This window comes from Eschrichtius robustus, chromosome X (genome assembly GCF_028021215.1).
Source record: "Eschrichtius robustus isolate mEscRob2 chromosome X, mEscRob2.pri, whole genome shotgun sequence".
In the NCBI taxonomy this organism is placed as follows: Eukaryota; Metazoa; Chordata; class Mammalia; order Artiodactyla; family Eschrichtiidae; genus Eschrichtius; species Eschrichtius robustus.
Genome location: NC_090845.1, coordinates 5502137 through 5519756, shown reverse-complemented (window position 1 = coordinate 5519756; position 17620 = coordinate 5502137). Strand labels below are relative to the sequence as shown.

Here is a 17620-nt window from a genome sequence, read left to right as displayed (position 1 = left end):
GGGTCCTTGGAGGACCCTTACTTGAAGAAGATGGTCTAGAAAGACGGTAAACAGATGAAAAGGATGAAAAGGTCAGTGGATGAAATTCGACCGATAGGTTTGCCATAGGTTTGCAGATCTCGTCCCAGGATCTATTTCCTGGGGCTCAATGAAAGACAAAAGCTGATACGAACCTTAGTCCTGAAAATACATATAACACAGATGAAAACAGCCCCATCTTGCCACTAAGCTATGATCCCAGAGAAACCCTTACAAGCTGTGGGAGAGAGGTCTTCAAGCTTAGGTTGACGGTCGTGAAAAAACAGCCAAGACGATGGAAATGTGAACTCAAATCACCTATTCATCAGCCACACAGGAAGGGTTTTCTGAGAAATATTCCCCAAGTAGTCCAAGAACCAGCATACCAAGAGTAGACAAGCCAGGCTAGAACAAAACTGTAAAATAATAGTTTCTAGTGTGCTCTCTCACACACTTCTTGTGAAATGTAACACTTCAGGTACTTATTTCTTCTTTGATATGAAATCTATAATAAGGCCTTCTGACCACGGGGTTTTGTATTCCATGAAGAGCAGATAAATATTTTCTTCCACTCTACGTTGGTTGTATACTGGTAAGTGCAAAGTTAACAGTGGTGGTCATGATCACAGAATTGTGAACTACAGTGAAAAAAAAAAATCACGTAGAACAGGGGTTGGCAAACTATGACCCCCTGGTCAAACCAGCCCACTACCTGTTTTTGTAAATAAACAGTCGTGCACGTTCATTTATGTACCGTCTATGGCTGCTTTTGCCGTCACTGCGCAGCTGACCATATGATCTGCAAAGCCAACAACATTTACCATGTATGTGGGCTTATCCAGAACCTGTTGGCCGACCCCTGACCCAGATATGGCTAAGATATGTGATCTGTTAATTCTTGCCCTCAGGAACCAGAGATTATGGCAAATTCGCTCCACAAGAGAGACCACTCAGAAAGGACACTGGATTGACAAGACAGACCGTAATAAAAGAAGTCTTTGAGAGGGTCGATTTTCACATGGCCATTTGGCCCCTGTAGACCCTTGTTCCCTAACCATCACCGCTTGGCCAAATAGTACATGATAAGAGAAGTATGCTGACTCTAAAGCACCCCATCGCAAAGGTACTCGAGCATCCAGAGATCACGGACATATGTTACTGGTACGTGTACAGCTACTTCCTATTTTGACTTGGCTACATCTCATGCTTTCCTTAGAGACAGGAAGTACCCAGGGTGTTGATGGTCTATCCTCATACAATTTAATTTACCCGTATATGAATACAATGTAACTATCAGAGCAGTTGTCTTCATGTATCCCACTGGGAGCAACAGTCATACATTTTTCTGCAGGAATATTAATACGTTTGATTACAGAGTGCTGCCACCACCTGCTGAGGGGGTCCTATGAGCTATGGAAAAGGCACTTGTTAACTTTCTAAAGCATGCATAACTCAATTCCAAGCTCCAGTCCTTGGGAGTCCTGGCTCCAAGGACTTCAGATAAGAAATTGTGTATCGATATTCAACTGTGGAAATCCTGGGAATTTAATCAGAGTGAGTGCCAAGATGTCACTATATATCAACGACATCTGGAATCAGACCAAATTAGACAGCTGCACTCCTAATTCACAGAAACCCCTTCCAAAGCAACAAAAGCCACGTGGTATTTCCCTGTTTCCCATGGTGGAGACTCAATTATGTTGCTGGGAGGCTGGGTTGATTTCAAATCCACAGTCGAAAATGTTAGGATTTTTTCGTACTTGAGTCCAACTGCCAAGTGGCATTTATGCCTGAAATGGGGCCGAGTATGAACTTATGACACAAAACAAATTCCATAAATCAGCTAAACAGAATAACGCTGACCCAATGAGGGGAAAGAATTACAACCACAGAATTGTCTTTTTTTTGCCATGGGTGGGGACAGTTTCCAATTTGCCAACAAATTTAATTTGTGTTGTCTTCATTTTACTCCGGCCATTTTCTGGTTTGCTCTGGAGGTTGTTACTGTCTTCATTATATTCTAAGAATATTGTAATTTTCAAAGGGTCAGTTGGTCATCTGATACTTCAAAAAATGGAAGGCTATCAGGATCACGTAATTATTTTCACTCATGTGCTACAGAAAGAAAACATCTCCATTTGCAAAACCGCGTACTGGTGATGCAATTAATATCTCCTATAACCTATTCTGTGTGCTATCCTAGTAAAAACTTTAACTATGGAATCAAACACAGGGAGGCTCCTGCTGAATAACTTGGACGATCTTGGGTGAACGATTTTGCCCCTGAGTCTCCATTTTTGAGGACATTTACATGTTCTCTCCCTAAATCAACTGAGCCATTCTCCCCATGGAGGCCACATCTTCTTTGTATTTCCCATTGTCCAAAAGGCTGTGTGTAGCAGCAGACAGAGGGGGGATCTCACTAAATGTTATGTTTGCTGCATTTATGTCCTAAATTAGTTGTACGACAAGTTCTGAAGGTTTCTCCTGGGGAACTAGGAAGAGTCTTGGGGAAGTCAGAAGTTTAACACAGAACTGGAAATGAAGAGGGAGTCCTTGGTGGTCCAGTGGTTAGGACTCTGAGCTTCCACCACCGAGGGCGCAGGTTCGATCCCTGGCGGGGGCACTAAGATCCCACAAGCTTCGAGGCGTGGCCAAAAAAAAAAACAAAACTGGAAATACAGAGCTGTGGGAAACTATTATAATTATCAACCTCTATAAAAACTGTAAATGTGAAAACAAATTGAGTAAGATATACAGCTTGTCTACAGTTGCCAGCAATCCTTGGTGCTCCTGGGCTTGTAGACCCGCCACTGTAAGTTCTGCCTGCATCAGCACGTGGAGTTCTCACCATGTATCTTCCCATCATTCTCCCTCTGCAAGGCTCTATGAGTCTCTTTATAAGGACACAGCCGCACTGGATCAGGGGCCCACCTGACTCCTGTGGGATCTCATCTTTACTATGTACATCCTCAGTGACCCTATTTCCAAATTAGGTCACATTCCAAGGTTCTGCCAATAACTGATTGGCAGCAGCGGGGTGGGGAGAGGGTATCACTCTTCAACCCAGAACAAGCAGCCTTCTCCAACAATGGATGGGTACCCCCAGTGTACCCACCTCCTAGAATACAGGGAGGGAGAAATGGAGGAAAGCTAGAGCTGATCCAGAACTCACCCACCTTTCTCCTATCTGCAGGTTGTCCCAAATTTCCTCATTTCTATCCTGTCTTAAACCAGCATCCGTAAAGCAACCCCAGGACACTTACACATTCCATAGGCATTCACTGTTGTTCAAAGCACTTTCCTACCCATCCCACCTGTAACAGGCTGTGTTTGTGAAAAGACTATTTCCCCTGGTTACAGGTAAAAGGACCTGGGGGGAGGGTCAAAGTTCTGAGCTAATGCTAGATTCCATTTCCAAGTCTAGTCAGATACATTGGTTCAAAAGCTATAACGGACGCCTGGTGGTAGCAGCAAGTTACAGTCACTCCACGATAAGGAACATCCATCCTCTGGGGTTCAGGGGGAGCCCAGCTCCGGGCACTTTAGGGCACATTATTAACACTGAGCCAACACCTAAAGCACACACCTGTACACGAGCTTCACGTTGCTTCTCTTCCTCTAGATTCTGAAGGACTCTGCCACCCACTGTGGGAGGAACTGCTGAGTACCTGCTTCATCAAAGACACTATAAGACGGCCATCGATTTTGGATGGATAAAGTCTATATGGCAAAATGCTGACAACTATTGAATCTATCATCATCATCTGTAAACCCATCAACTATTGAATCTATGATCATTATCCGTAAACCCTTCAACTGCGCAATCTGTGATCATCTGTAAACCCTTCCACCATGGAATCTATGATCATCTGTAAACCTTTCAACTATGGAATCTATGATCATCTGTAAACTCTTTAATTATCGACTATCATCAACTGTATACACTTCAATTATTGAATCTATGATCATCTGTAAGCCCTTCAATTACTGAATCTATGATCAATTATGAAGGATATAAAGATGATCATTCGTTCACGTGAGATTTAGGTGGGGGGAAAATCTGTAACAAAAAGTTGGGTAGAGCCTTAGGAAACAGAAACAAAGTATAAACTATAACCTTTTTTTAAAAGGCCATCCACATAGCACCAACTCATAGGACAAACAAACTTCATCTCGGCCATGACAACGAGGTTCCCAAAACGGCCTTGGACTTGCAAGGCCAGCGGTAAGTCAGTAAACAGGCTGAATGTGCCATGATGTCCGGGTGTGCTCGCGTTTTGCCAGGTGTCTGACGGTGACGGTCAGGTGGTGGGCTGGGCACTCCACTAATGGCCGATGGCCACAGGTCAGACACCTGTATCCTTACACTCCAGTGGGCTTGGCAGAGTCCCGTTCTTGCTCAGGACACGTCCTTGGGGTGTTTATGTCAACACCTCAGGGAAGGTCACGGTTCCCTCAAACAGCATCCCTCATATTCCTCACCCTTAACCGTTCTTGGCATGACCTCACCATATTAATTGGCATTTTCACGATGACCGCTTCATGGTGAAATGGGGCTTCACTTTACCTTGGGACCCGGCAGCTGGCAGACCAGTCTTCAAAATCTTAACATTTTATGCTAACCGTGATAACTTATTGAACTGATGTGTGTAGAATTTTCAAAGCATCGATGGCCAACACCACTTCTGTTTTGTTGTCTGCCCACGGAATAGAGTCCCACACCCTTGGGTTGGCAGATATACTGGCCCTGCCAACTAAACCATGAAGGGTTCCTTAGTGGACGCTACAGCTGCCTTTCTCTACAGAGATGGGCTTGAGTTAGGGCACTGAGAAGCAGGCCATGAGTGAGAAGCGCCAGCTTTGGGCTTTCCTTGCCGGTCACGGGCTGTGGGGCTGCACCCCGCAAGCTTTGTCGCTACCCAGCTGCGAGACGGAAGAAAGAGCGACAGCGGCACCGATGGTTTACTGGATGGGGAAACTTATACGTCAGAAGCAAAGGGTCCTGGAGCAACACCCCCGCTGTGTACAGCAGAGAACACGCAGGACATGGCAACAATCTCCGCAACCGGCGGGGGAGAAGGAGGCTACCATTTATAGGGGGGATAAACATCAGGTGGGCTCATCCGTTACCAGGGAAACTAGCAGCCCACAGCCCCTCAGGTTAACAATCATCACGAGGGCAGATGTCTCCCTTTAATAAACTAACAGGTGGGGCAGCTCTGGCCTAAGGGGCAGGGGCCAAGCACGGTCCTGTGAGCAGAGTGTAGGCAAAGCAGGGGTTGGTCAAGCAGGGGACATACAGAGAACAAGAGAACAGCCATACTGAGTGGCCTGACCGTATACAGGCTGATAAGTGGCGTCTGACTCAGGAGGACAGTCTGTCAACTTTTGAGCGTGGATTTAAAGACGAGATTTAGAGGCAGATTCATGATTACTTGCTTTCAGTGTAAAATTATTAATCTAGGGTAGCTGGGGGGATTTATGGAATGTGCCAGCTCCCTTAGGGGAAGACTTTGATAAATGACCTAATACTCGATTACCACCCCCTACCTCAAAGTGCAGTCACATTCATTAAATTAACCCCTGGTTTTGGTTTTACAGCTCAGGATATTTGATCTCAAATTGTAGCCTGGGAACTCTGCAGAATATGGGTGTTTTGGCTCAAACCAAAGGGCCGGACTCTATAGAGTCCAGGAATTAAAATCCAAAGACCCTCAATCTACAGGTGAGAGGATGGAGCCCCGGGAAAGGTGAGTGCCTGACCCAAGGGTCACACAGGAAGGCAGCTGACACTGCAGCAGACTCCCAGGTCTCCTTCCAGACCCCGTTTTGGCTACCCACGTGGCATCACTTGCTTCCCCACAGGGTGAATATTCCTACCCGTTGACATGTGGCCAACCGTGGCAGCAGAGGGCAACTCATATCAGGTGCCGGCGCTTGCTAGGAAATGACTTTAACAAGTGTGAACAATGCCGTTTCCTGGTGTTTCACCCCCAGTTGGTTTTAGAAACCAAAGAGGTCACAACACCATTCAGACAGATCTAGTGAACAGAGAGAACGCCAGAGGTCAAGGACTTGAGAAAGCTAACTATGACCTTCTTGAGAAGTCGGTCAAGAAAGCAGAAAGTTTTCTCTCAAGAGAATAAGACCAGAGGCAACAGCCGGAGGAAGACTGATGAACTGGGGTCCCGTAACCATGTGATGTCTCTGTGGCACTCGGCACTCGTAGGGAGCACGCAGGGTAGGAGAGGCTGGTGGGAGCTGCGATTCCCTTCTTTGTGCCGACAGCAAAACAGTTCTCCCCCCCAGTTCAGTTCAGTTTAAAAGCGCTACATCACTGAACAGAATTACTGCCTCTCAGCGTTGAAGCTCTTGTGGGTATTAAAAAACTGAAAGGGCAAAACTTTACTTTTTTGCTAATGCCCCACGATAATGAACATTCTGATTTTGTATCAGTGTTTTATGTCGACAGAAGGAATGTGTTTACTGCACCATAACCCTCCATCTCTCTCTGATCTATCAGATGTCCCTGAACTGTCCCAAGTACAGTGACCTGAGGAAAAAAGTTTCTGCTGTGTAAAATCAATGCGGGATGAGGCGGAAAGAAAAGTTAATGTTCACACTATTTGTTAGGGGACACATAAATATTATTATTTCTATAATAATTTCATTTTAGCAAGCAACGCAACTGGCTATTAATGAGCTGAACACAGAAATAGCTAAGTGATATGCCCACAGAAAACTAGCCGGCCTCCCTGCAATGGAATGTTTTACGGAGGCGATGTGAAAGGTGAGGCTCAACTGAGTCAAATGGAAACAGATTTTGGAAGCATCCGAAGGCCAAAAGCAAGAGTTTCTTCCAAACTCAAACTAGGTAGGTTTTCAAAACACATTGTGAGCAAATTACTCTCACAGAGGCAAAATGGGTAGATTTTGATCGAATGAAGTTTTGCAGAAAATGAGACCAGGGAGGAGGTGAATCCAATAATCCAGGTCACGAGTCTTCCAACTGGGGCTCACCGACTCCTAGGAAGACACAGACTTGCGGGGGGCATGGGTATGTGGGGAAGGGATGCACTCTAAGGGAATCTGTTGACAGATTTTCAACTTCCATTTATGCTCTGCTCCAAAAACGTGCTGCCTGGGTTTCCACCCTCACCTTCTTCCACTTGGTACAAAAGGCATCCCTGGCATCCTGGCTCTTACCATGGAGATCACCCCAGGATATAAAATCCTTTCAAGTGCTTCAGGGACAATGTGAAATCTTGGTATCAATGGAATATTGGCCAAAGGGCCAAGGGTGAGTGCCTTTGGGACTAGATTGGTCAGGGAGTTGCCAGGAAACATGGAAATGGTTCTAAAGTGCCAATACAACATCCACTTTCAAGGAACATTCTGGATGGAATGGAGATGAAGTTAAAGAACAAAGAACCACCCAAGATGGCGGCCACCATAAAAAGGGCAGGTGCAGAAGACATCAAGGTGACTTTGAGGAGCAACAGGAGATTGAAAAAAAAAAAATTTGCCCAGAATATAAGTAGAATCACAGAGCTGAAGGAAGAAATAGAAGTGAAGAAAGAAACAACTCCAAAACTTCGAAGATGCTTGTGAGAACATCATGCTTGCAGATGATGACCGCTTAGTGATACCGTATCAGATTGGTCTCCCTGTGTTTTCATCAGTCACTCTCAAGAAGAAACGGGAGAAATGTTAGAAGAAGCAAAGAAAAATCTGCAAGAAATTGACGCCTTAGAATCCAGAGTGGAGTCATTTCAGTGGGAGTTGGCAGATTTGCAAGTTCAGTTATGCAGAACTGGGAAGAAAAGTAAACCTTGAAGCTCACGAAAGTTAAACATTTAATAATACTTTAAAAATGTGTTTAATAAACATGAATACTGTTTCTAAGAAAAAGAACAAAGGACCAGGTAAGTACAGAATTTGAGGGTGAGTGGAGAAGCAAGATAGGAAGATGGAAAGAAAATTGTGAACTTTCGCCACAGAAAGGGCTATAGTGCCCAAACGCCCCCCTTATTGGATGCATCCAAATAGTGCATTGCAGTGAAACTCCTAAGATCACCATCGGCAGATGGTGGCCATGGGGTCAGAGAGGTACTTCAGAAACTAAGCCAGCCAGATGGATGACTAACTGGATAAGGGAATGGGAGGATGGACATGAATGCTTCTAGAACATGGAGGAGATGTACTGAAGGTACAGAGATTTGGAAAAGAGAAGCTAAAGGTTGAATTTTGCATATGCCTAGTTTGGAAAATATTTGTAGCTCATGTCACAGGAAAAAGACAATAAAATATCATCGCCATCATCAATTACTAAGGGCTACCAATGTGCTAGGCATTATACTAATACTGTGACTATATATTACCTATGATCCTGATACTGTAAAATATGTATTATCTATATTAACCTAAATTATCTATCATCTACTATTCCTTCCCATTTTACAGAAGGGGAAACTGACATTTACAGAAGTTTTTACCAGCTCAGCTTGTATGTAGAAAAGGTGGGACTGGGATAGAGGTTTTGTATCTGGAACGGTACCTACCATCACTCATGATACCAGTATTGTCTCCCTGGATACTAGAATGAGGGGAGAAAGCAGAGCACAGGATAGCGGATTAGGAAACGGGACTAAGGATGACATTTGATGCCATGGCTGTGGGTGAGATTGCCCACCGAGGGGAAACAGAAGAAAAAAAGGGCATAAGACATAAGCGTGAGTAAACTGAAACTTCCAGGGGCAGAGGTGGGAAAAAGAACCAGTGAAAGCAGCTCAGAAAGAGCATGCTGAAAGGTATGCAAAGAACCAGAAGCGGAAATCATCGCAAAGGAAAAGATACTGGAACTGGCAGTAAGACGGTCAAAGGTGACCTTGGGAAAGAAGATCCAGGAGACGCCAAGCCAGTTAGATAGAGGTAGAGATGAAAGTCTGTGACGGGGACCTGATGGGATAAAGAGTATTGATTAAGAAGGTGGCTTTGGGAAGCCAGAAGGGATCACTGAGGCAGCCTAAAATCTAGGGCAAGTCTAAGGATTAAAGGGAGAGAGTTGAGTCCAATTTGTCAACACCCATTGGCTGGCCAGTCAATTAGTTAGTTTGCTTGTTTGTGTAGACTTTTCAGAGTTTCAGAGGTAGCAAAGTTTCCTGCTACCCATGAGAGTCTGTGAGGCTGCGACTTTGGGGGATCCCAGGAGGGATTTGGATCTAAAACGCCGGGTAATGCAAAAGGGGTCTTAGCTCGTGTGAGTAGATCAAACAACAAGCAATCCCGAAGGCACAGCCCAGGATGTGAGTCAACATTGTGCAGTGGACCAGGTGAGCCTTTCCACGCGATGGTCTCCAAGAAACGTATCAGCACCATCTGGAGTCAGATACATAAAGCGAATAGGGCCGATTCCAGGTGCGGCTCCGCGACGTCCGCCGGTACGGCTTCAGAACTTTGAAAATACAGGTGCTGTTTAAATGGATTTTTACCTTCCTAAGGATTAGGTCTGATGCAGTGGGCATGCTATCCCGTCCAAGGGCACGGAAATTGCCCAGGTAGGCTTGGGAACTAGAGCACCAGGTGAGTATTTTGTTTGGGGTTTTTGGTCTTCCTGACATGATGGAGAACTGAAGTCATTCATTTCGTGATTCTCTGCCCTTCCCCAACCTCCCGAATACTCCCTTTCAAAGTCTGGGCTCATTAGAGGGAAACCCTATTTTGCTATGCCGATTTCTTGCTTTCTCCCTCCTCTGCTGGACCCTTTACGGATTTGTGATTGCAATGGCAGACGTTCATGTCTGAGTCCATTTTAATGCTTGAGTCATTCCTTTTTCAGAGTCCCTGGCGAGGAGATATTATCTATTTTTATCTGAACGACTCTAAACCCCAGGGCACGCGTTGGCCATTTACTATTACAGATTTTAAAAGAGGTCACTTCCTTCTGAGGATTTCTATCACTTCGCTCCACCAACCAATTCTTCCTGGTTTATCACAGTCAATTTCAGAGCAATATTTTATCTGTGGGATAAAGTTTCCAGAAAGAAGAGACTTTATCAGATATTAAGCTTTTAGCTGGGCAAGACTTCCAGCCGATGTCCAGGAGCTGAAGTCCCAGATCACCAGTAGATCAGGCTTCTATGCCAATTTCATTATCTATCGGTAAGAACTCATTATTCACTGCCTGGACCAGGCCTGGGAGTCTACTGTATAATTGCAAATTATATCACTTGGTATTTTCTCTCTTTTGAAAATCCTTACCAAATAATACCCTAGCATGCTTCCATGTCCAGATTTAAAGTTTTGATTTTATTTACAACTGTGTAAGTTGCCCATATTCAGTGCATTTCCCTTACTCCTACAATTAGCTGTGCCTTTTGAAATAACTGTGCATTTGTTCAAATGATAGCAGTCTGAGATATACAAGCAATGATCATCTCATTAACAGACACTGACTTGTTTATAAGGGAAATCAGTCTTAAGGACCTAAGTATTGGTCCATATACCTTTCCTTTGGAAATGACCATAATTTCAAGCAGTTAGGAGAAAACGGCGAAAATGGCAGAAGAAGGTCAGATGATTTAGTGTGAAGGCAGACAAAAGACAAGCATTCCAAGCTGTGAGGGGCATGGAGATGTGCAGAACATCTAAGTTTTATCTCCTCATGCTTGAGCGATTAGCTCTGGGACCTTGTAAGACAAGGATTATAGGGTCATGTAGCAGAATGATATAATCTGATGATTGTCAACATCCCCGAGGGCAATAATCACAGGGTTCCAAGAAATATGATGAAACTGAGAAAAATATGACTTCTTAAAAACATCTTCAGGCACGGGGTGGGAGTGGGGATGAAAAGAAATGGGCATAAAGGATCTCACTGGGGTGATGAAAGCGTTCTAAAACTGATTTATGGTGATGATCGCACAACTTGTAATTTAACGCAAACCACTGAATGGTGCAAGTGGGTGAATTTCAAAATACGTAAAATACGCCTCAAAATATCTGTAAACAGGCGTTACATCATTTAAAGAAAAATAACACAGACTGAATTTAAAAAGTACATAGGTAAATTTAGAACAGAATGGCCCTTGTGTGCCACTGTAAATTGAATAAGGTGGTTGGACTTTTACACGTTTTATTCTTTTTCTCTCTTTCTGCTAAATGTGAACGTGTGTGTGTGACTGACCTGTCTCCTGATGTTCCTGGCAGGGACACGTCCGCTTGGGAGGACCTTCCCCAGCGTCTGTCTGAGGCAGCCCACCAGGATGTGGAACCAGCACGGCTGAGAGAAGCTAAGGTCTCAGGAAAGGTCAACAACGTGTGGGCAGAAACAAGACAGAAAAGCAAACAGGGTTTGACCCACAGAGTAACCTGTGTAACGGGACGGAGTGTGGGGAATGGCTCAGGGCAGTGGCTCAGGGCCAGAGTTAGCAACGACTGGCTTCATGAGGCTTCTAGACTCTGCACACGGTGCAGGCATGGTGGCTCAAAGGTACACGGGGTTCTGGGGGGCAAGCATGATGCTTTTCATTGCCCCTGTTTTAAATGAGTACCTGATACTCTTAGGCTTCATGAGTCGTCCAAAGTCATGATTTTTAGTAAGATCTCCAAAGACAGCAGTATCTTCAAGATTATTTCCATGGCATTGTCCAAGTTTTTAATTCAAGGCATATTTTTATCACTGAAAGGCTGCCAAGGCTGGATGCTAATTCTTTCCAATCAAATTTACTTAAATTCAATGATTACCGTATAATACATGGAAAACAGACAGTGAGCCCTATTGGTTAAACATGTTTTTATGAACGTAGCAATGGCTTATCCGTTTTGGTTTTCAACTACGTGGAGACAAATTCATTTCATGAATTTTTGTTCTTCCAACAGCCGAGGAAGAAGCAGCACCGAGCATCTTTGCAGGAAAAGCAGAAGTGTTTCCTGCAAGAGATGATGATGAAGCTGAGAATGCAGTTAATTATGTGCTGCAGGGAAAATTCTCCTGGGACAGCACTGATGCAATAGGGGACTACAGGTTTGGTGAAGAAGGAAATCCTTAAAGTCTTACTGAAAAACAAACAAGTCTATGAATACAAGTGACTAACTGTGGGCAGCATTCCAAGCAAATTGGTAAATAACCAACTGTTACATTGGTAGGAAAATATAAAAGGACCACAGAAAGGATTCCCAATATCCCTGCTATGTACTTATCACAGGTCAAAATGACACTAGCCTCTCTAATTAGCTCACTATTGGAACCAAGAAAAAATAATCCTACTCAAAGTATAACTTTATGCACAAGGTTCATTCAGCTTAAAAGATGCAGAAGTGAAAAAAATCACAGGAACAGACATTCCATTTGAAAACTTCAGTGGCAGCTATGTTCAAAGGTAGCTGGGAATGTATGGCATTTATGCAATTCTTTAAAGAAGGCCATCTGGAGTCACCATATTGATTCTTCCAATGGCTCTTATGGAATATATAATTAGGCACCACGTATATTCCACACACACCATTGTACCCTAGGAGGCTTCATGTCCTAATGAATGCTTGGGCAGTGGCCAGGAGCACTCTCTTTTGCTGAAAATAATTTGTAAGTAGTCACTTAGCCGCTTTCACACTACCGTGTTTGATAAAATCCCTAATCTCGTAATGTGTCCACTGGACACAACTGTATGTGTTGAGGGTAAGGAAATGGGGTTGGAAGAGAGATGGAAATTAGTGCAGTCAACCCAGAGAGAAAGGCTCCTGATCTAACTGGAATTTGAATCTTCATAAGGTGATGGGCCATTGGTTCCATCCCCTGGACCTCAGGACACCCAGTTCTGTCCCCAGACCAAGGCAGGCTGGGATGGGGGTAACACTTTGTGGGTGGAGAGGAGAGGGAGGCCAGGACGCAGGAGAGAGGTAGGTGACGTGTGATGGAGAACAGGCAGGTGGAGGGAGGGTCCCAGAGGACCCCATTTACTCCCGGCTCCGTGGCCCATTTCAAGCTGGGGAGCAGATTCAACTCAACAACTCCGAGACTCCTGGGATCCCTGCCACCATCTGGAACACCAGCAGCCCCACCCAACGGCAACTCCCAACCGGACCAGGAATCGCCCCTACGGATTTTCAAGCCCATCTCCAGCCACCAGGACAGGTTTGATGGCCTCTCTGGACCCCAGGGGCCTCCTTCCGTGACCTTGGGACCATGTGACCCTGTGTTTCAGGTGACTTGTTTCTGGGCCCCCCCGCCTCCTTGTATTCCAGCTGAGCCTCTGCTGTCCCACCTTTCCCAACAGGCTGCCGGCCAGATAGAAACAAGTCTTACAAACGCTCAGGATACAAACTGAGGCTGTGCCAAGCGCTCTCTCACGGATAAACTGCATCTTCCTCAACACAAATTCTGACAGGAGACGCTGTAATTTTACCTCTCGGGGCTGCTCAGCCGCAGCAGAGACAACCATCTAAAACGAGGACCCCAGCAGACGAATGGATAAAGAAGTTGTGGTACATATATACAATGGAATATTACTCAGCCATAAAAAGGAACGAAATTGAGTCATTTGTTGAGACGTGGATGGATCTAGAGACTGTCATACAGAGTGAAGTAAGTCAGAAAGAGAAAAACAAATATCGTATATTAATGCATGTATGTGGAACCTAGAAAAATGGTACAGATGAGCCAGTTTGCAGGGCAGAAGTTGAGACACAGATGTAGAGAATGGACATATGGACACCAAGGGGGGAAAACTGCGGTGAGGTGGGGATGGTGGTGTGCTGAATTGGGCGATTGGGATTGACATGTATACACTGATGTGTATAAAATGGATGCCTAATAAGAACCTGCAGTATAAAAAAACAAACAAAACAACTAATACTAAACTTTCATTGGGTTATTTGTATGGAAATATGTTAATATAAATGTTTCAGACATTACATGAAATTTCTAAAAATCTTATATTTGTATTTGTATGGAAATATGTATGGAAATATGTTAATATAAATGTTTCAGACATTACATGAAATTTCTAAAAATCTTATATGTTCTGGTATGATGTTATAAGTAACAATCCTAGTTATTACTTTCAAATGTATATCTCAGAAATAACTAATTTTCTTGTCAACTGCATTATTATGAACTTTCGTCAAATCTTTAACCGTGGTCATTTTTAAGTCTTTTGTCATTTACAGACAGTTCTGGGTGTACTCTGATGATTTTGCAAATATGTTCCTATAAAAGGGTTTCATCTTCAAGAAATTCATGGAAAAGACTCTGACAAGTACAGGTTTCTGGTAACTGACTGTACTGCTGAACTGAATGAATAAGCATTTTCAGAACTCTAATGAAAAACTGATGAACTCATAAAAGTGCTAACAAAAGATCAAGATGAAAAAAAAAAATTAATTACATGGGACTGAGTGAACTGATGAGGATGAGTATAATTTTTGTGACTTTCTGTCTGAATTTAAAAAAAAAAATCCCACAAGGACTCAGAGGCAAAGAATATACAAATCAATTTTCACTGCAAAGTAAAGGAGCTGTTACAGTGGAGGATTACTGGACTGAATGTCAATATTATGACATAGTATGAGTGTGCTTCATGTTTGGTAATTGCAATCATTGTTGCTTTTGTTGTGGTCATCCATGTACAATACTTGGTGTCTGTCTATTTATCCCTTGTAAAAATAAAATACAGTGTGTGTGTGTGAAAAAAAATAAAAAATAAAAAAATAAATAAAACGAGGACCCCGACGATGAAGAGAGGTTAAACCTGGAGGTGGAAAACAGCACGGCAGTTGATCAGAAAGCGAAACATAGACTGGCCACGTGACTTGGCCAGACCACTTCTGTGTGTACACCCGAAAGAAGTGGAACCACACTCTCAAAGACATCTGTACACCCGGGGCTCATGGCAGCATGGCTCACAGGAGCCAAAACGTGAAAACCTACATGCTCAGCAACAGGTAAACGGATAAACAAAATGCAGTCCAGCCATGAAATGCTGCAGGATTCAGCCATGAAAAGGAACAGAGTTCTACAACGTGGACAAGCCTTGAAAACACGACGCTCAGTGAGCGAAGCCAGACCCAAAAGGCCACATATCGTGTGATCCCATTTACAGGAAATGTCCAGAATAGGTGAATCCATAGACACAGAAAGGAGATTAGTGGTAGAGGCTAAAGGGAAAGGAAGTTGGGTTTGGGGGGCACTGATAAAGGGTATGGGGTTTTGGTGGCGGGAATAATGAACAAGTTCTAGAACCAGAGAGAGGCACCAGTTGAACAAAGTGGCTGGATATACTAAATGCCTCTGAATTACATACTTTAAAACGGTTAATATGCAATTTGTTGAATTTTACCCCAAGTTTTTGAATAAAAGCATTAAAAAAGAAACATCAAGCTGAAGTTTACTTTTTAAAAAAAACACCACCAAATCTTCTGATTTCACTAGCGTCATGTTCCAGCCTCAAACTGAGATTTGGACAAATGCCAACCCCCCACTGTGAACGCAAACAGGACTGTAGGTCACCGCTGGTGACGATCTGGACCCACCAGCCCGGCCCAGGGACCATAGACTCGGGTCCAATGAACCTTCTGCGTAAGGACAGAAGGAAGGACTACACGGACAGCAGTGGAGTGATAACTTCCAACCAATAAGAGAACACTTTCCGCTGTAAGGCCTGGCTGGACTGAATGGGGCTGGGGGGAGGGGAGAGCTGACCTGGTAGCTAGGATCACGGAAGAAGGATGTCACTAGGGTCTACTGGGTGTAGGGAGGCAAGGGCTGTCCAGAGAGACCTATTTTCCAAATCCTATTTAGGCTCCCAGGTCCTGCCACAAAAAGGCATCTGTTATAGGCAGGATTCCAAGACAGCCTCCATGGCTCCCACCTCCTGGTACCCACATCTTTGTGTGAGCCTCTCCTCTTGAGGATGTGTGTGTGTGTGAGGGGACCTGAGATGTAGGACTTGGCAAAAGTGAAGGAATATGATTGAGGTCCCTAATCAACTGACTTTGTGGGACTCAACGAGGAGACTGAACTGGGTGGGCCTGGCCTAATCAGGTGATCCCTCGGAAACAGACTCCAAGCAGAGGATTTGCAATCCTCCTGGCCTGGATGGAAGAAACAGTCATGGTGTGAAATGCCTATAGGGAGGGGTGGCCCCTAGGAGCTGAGGGTCCCAGTCCTACAACCACAGGGAACTAGATTCCGCCAACATGTTGAATGAGCTTACAAGGGGATCCCAAGCTTTCAGGTGATAATACGACTGTGGCCAATATTTTGCAGGCTTGTAAAGACCGTCGTGAGCAGACGAGCCAGGTAAGCCATGCGGAGACACCTGACCCACAGACACGGAGATAATCAATGGATGTTGTTCTAAGCCCCTAAATGTGCGGTAATTTGTATCCAGTGACGGATAACTATCACAACATCCACTCCCAAATGTACATAAAACGGTAATAACACCACTGCATTTAACCAGGATGCAAAACCAGCAACTCTCAAGTACAGCGGTCCCCTCCACCAGCAGCCACAGACAGTAGCGACAAGTCATGTCAATCGGACTTGCAAAGAATTTTCAGCTCCTTAAGGCCAATGGTCCTGGTTCCTGGGGCTCTTCCTCTGACTCTGTGAGCCTCCCTCCCATCTGCGCAACTGAAAAATCCCTTTCTGGGTTTGAGTGAGGGAGCATTGAGTTTCTGTCACTTCCAACCAAAAAAACCTGAGTGTACACCCTCTAGCTCTAGACAGTTATGACTATCGCCTCCTTGATTAATGAACTCCTCACCTGGACTCATTTGCAATTAGAAGTTCCTGGACTCCATTGCGTGCTGCCGACCTTGGTGAGTCTGCCTCAGCAGATGTCAATGATGTGACATGACCCAGAATGCCCAGGAAGGCAAATGGCTTTCGACACCCCTTTGGATGAGTCACCCATGGGATGGGTGACAAGATGGTGGGGCAGGAAAACTTTTGGCCCCAACACTACCTATAGAAAACAGATTTATTATTCCCACCTAAGGTAATATAAGATCCGCCTAGACCAACGACTGTCAAGCCCCAGTGACTTTGTCTTCCGCGGGACAGGTGGCCCAGTCTGGACACATTTTTGGTTGTCACAGCTTGCGGGCGTTGCTCCACAAGCAACACAGCTGTGCTCACAAGCTGTGACCTTCTACCCACTGGCAGCCAGTGGGTAGCAGCCAGGGATGCATATGAATATCCCACAATGCACTGCCAACAAAAGAGCGATCCGGCCCCAGGTATCATTCGTGCCAAGGCGGAGCATTGTGCTTTCAGTCCAAGCTCTGTCTTACTAATTCCTAAATGCTTTTTCTAGCCGGGTGGTTGTCAACGAGGGGTGACTCTGCAGCTCCTCCCCAACGCCCGCCCCCACCCCCCCAGAGGTGTTAGTGGTGTCTGGAGTCATGCTGGTTCTCACAACAGAGCAGGTGCTATTGGCATCTCCTGGATGGTGTCCAAGGATGCGCCTGAACATCCCACGATGCACAAGACCCATCCCACGACAAAGAATTCCCCAGGCCCACAGATCAACTGTGCCCAGGCTGGGAAATCCTGACCCCGAGGCATACACGCTTGCTCGCCGAACGACAATTTTCC

General features: G+C 44.8%; 1 protein-coding gene and 1 pseudogene across 4 annotated transcripts in view; one reads left to right on the top strand and one right to left on the bottom strand.

The window, feature by feature from the left end:
- STS (steroid sulfatase) overlaps nucleotides 1–17620 on the bottom strand; it is a 182944-nt gene that overhangs the window by 136028 nt on the left and 29296 nt on the right. The gene's annotated exons all lie outside the window — the stretch shown is intronic.
- LOC137757438 (prefoldin subunit 4 pseudogene) lies at nucleotides 7462–7873 on the top strand (annotated as a pseudogene).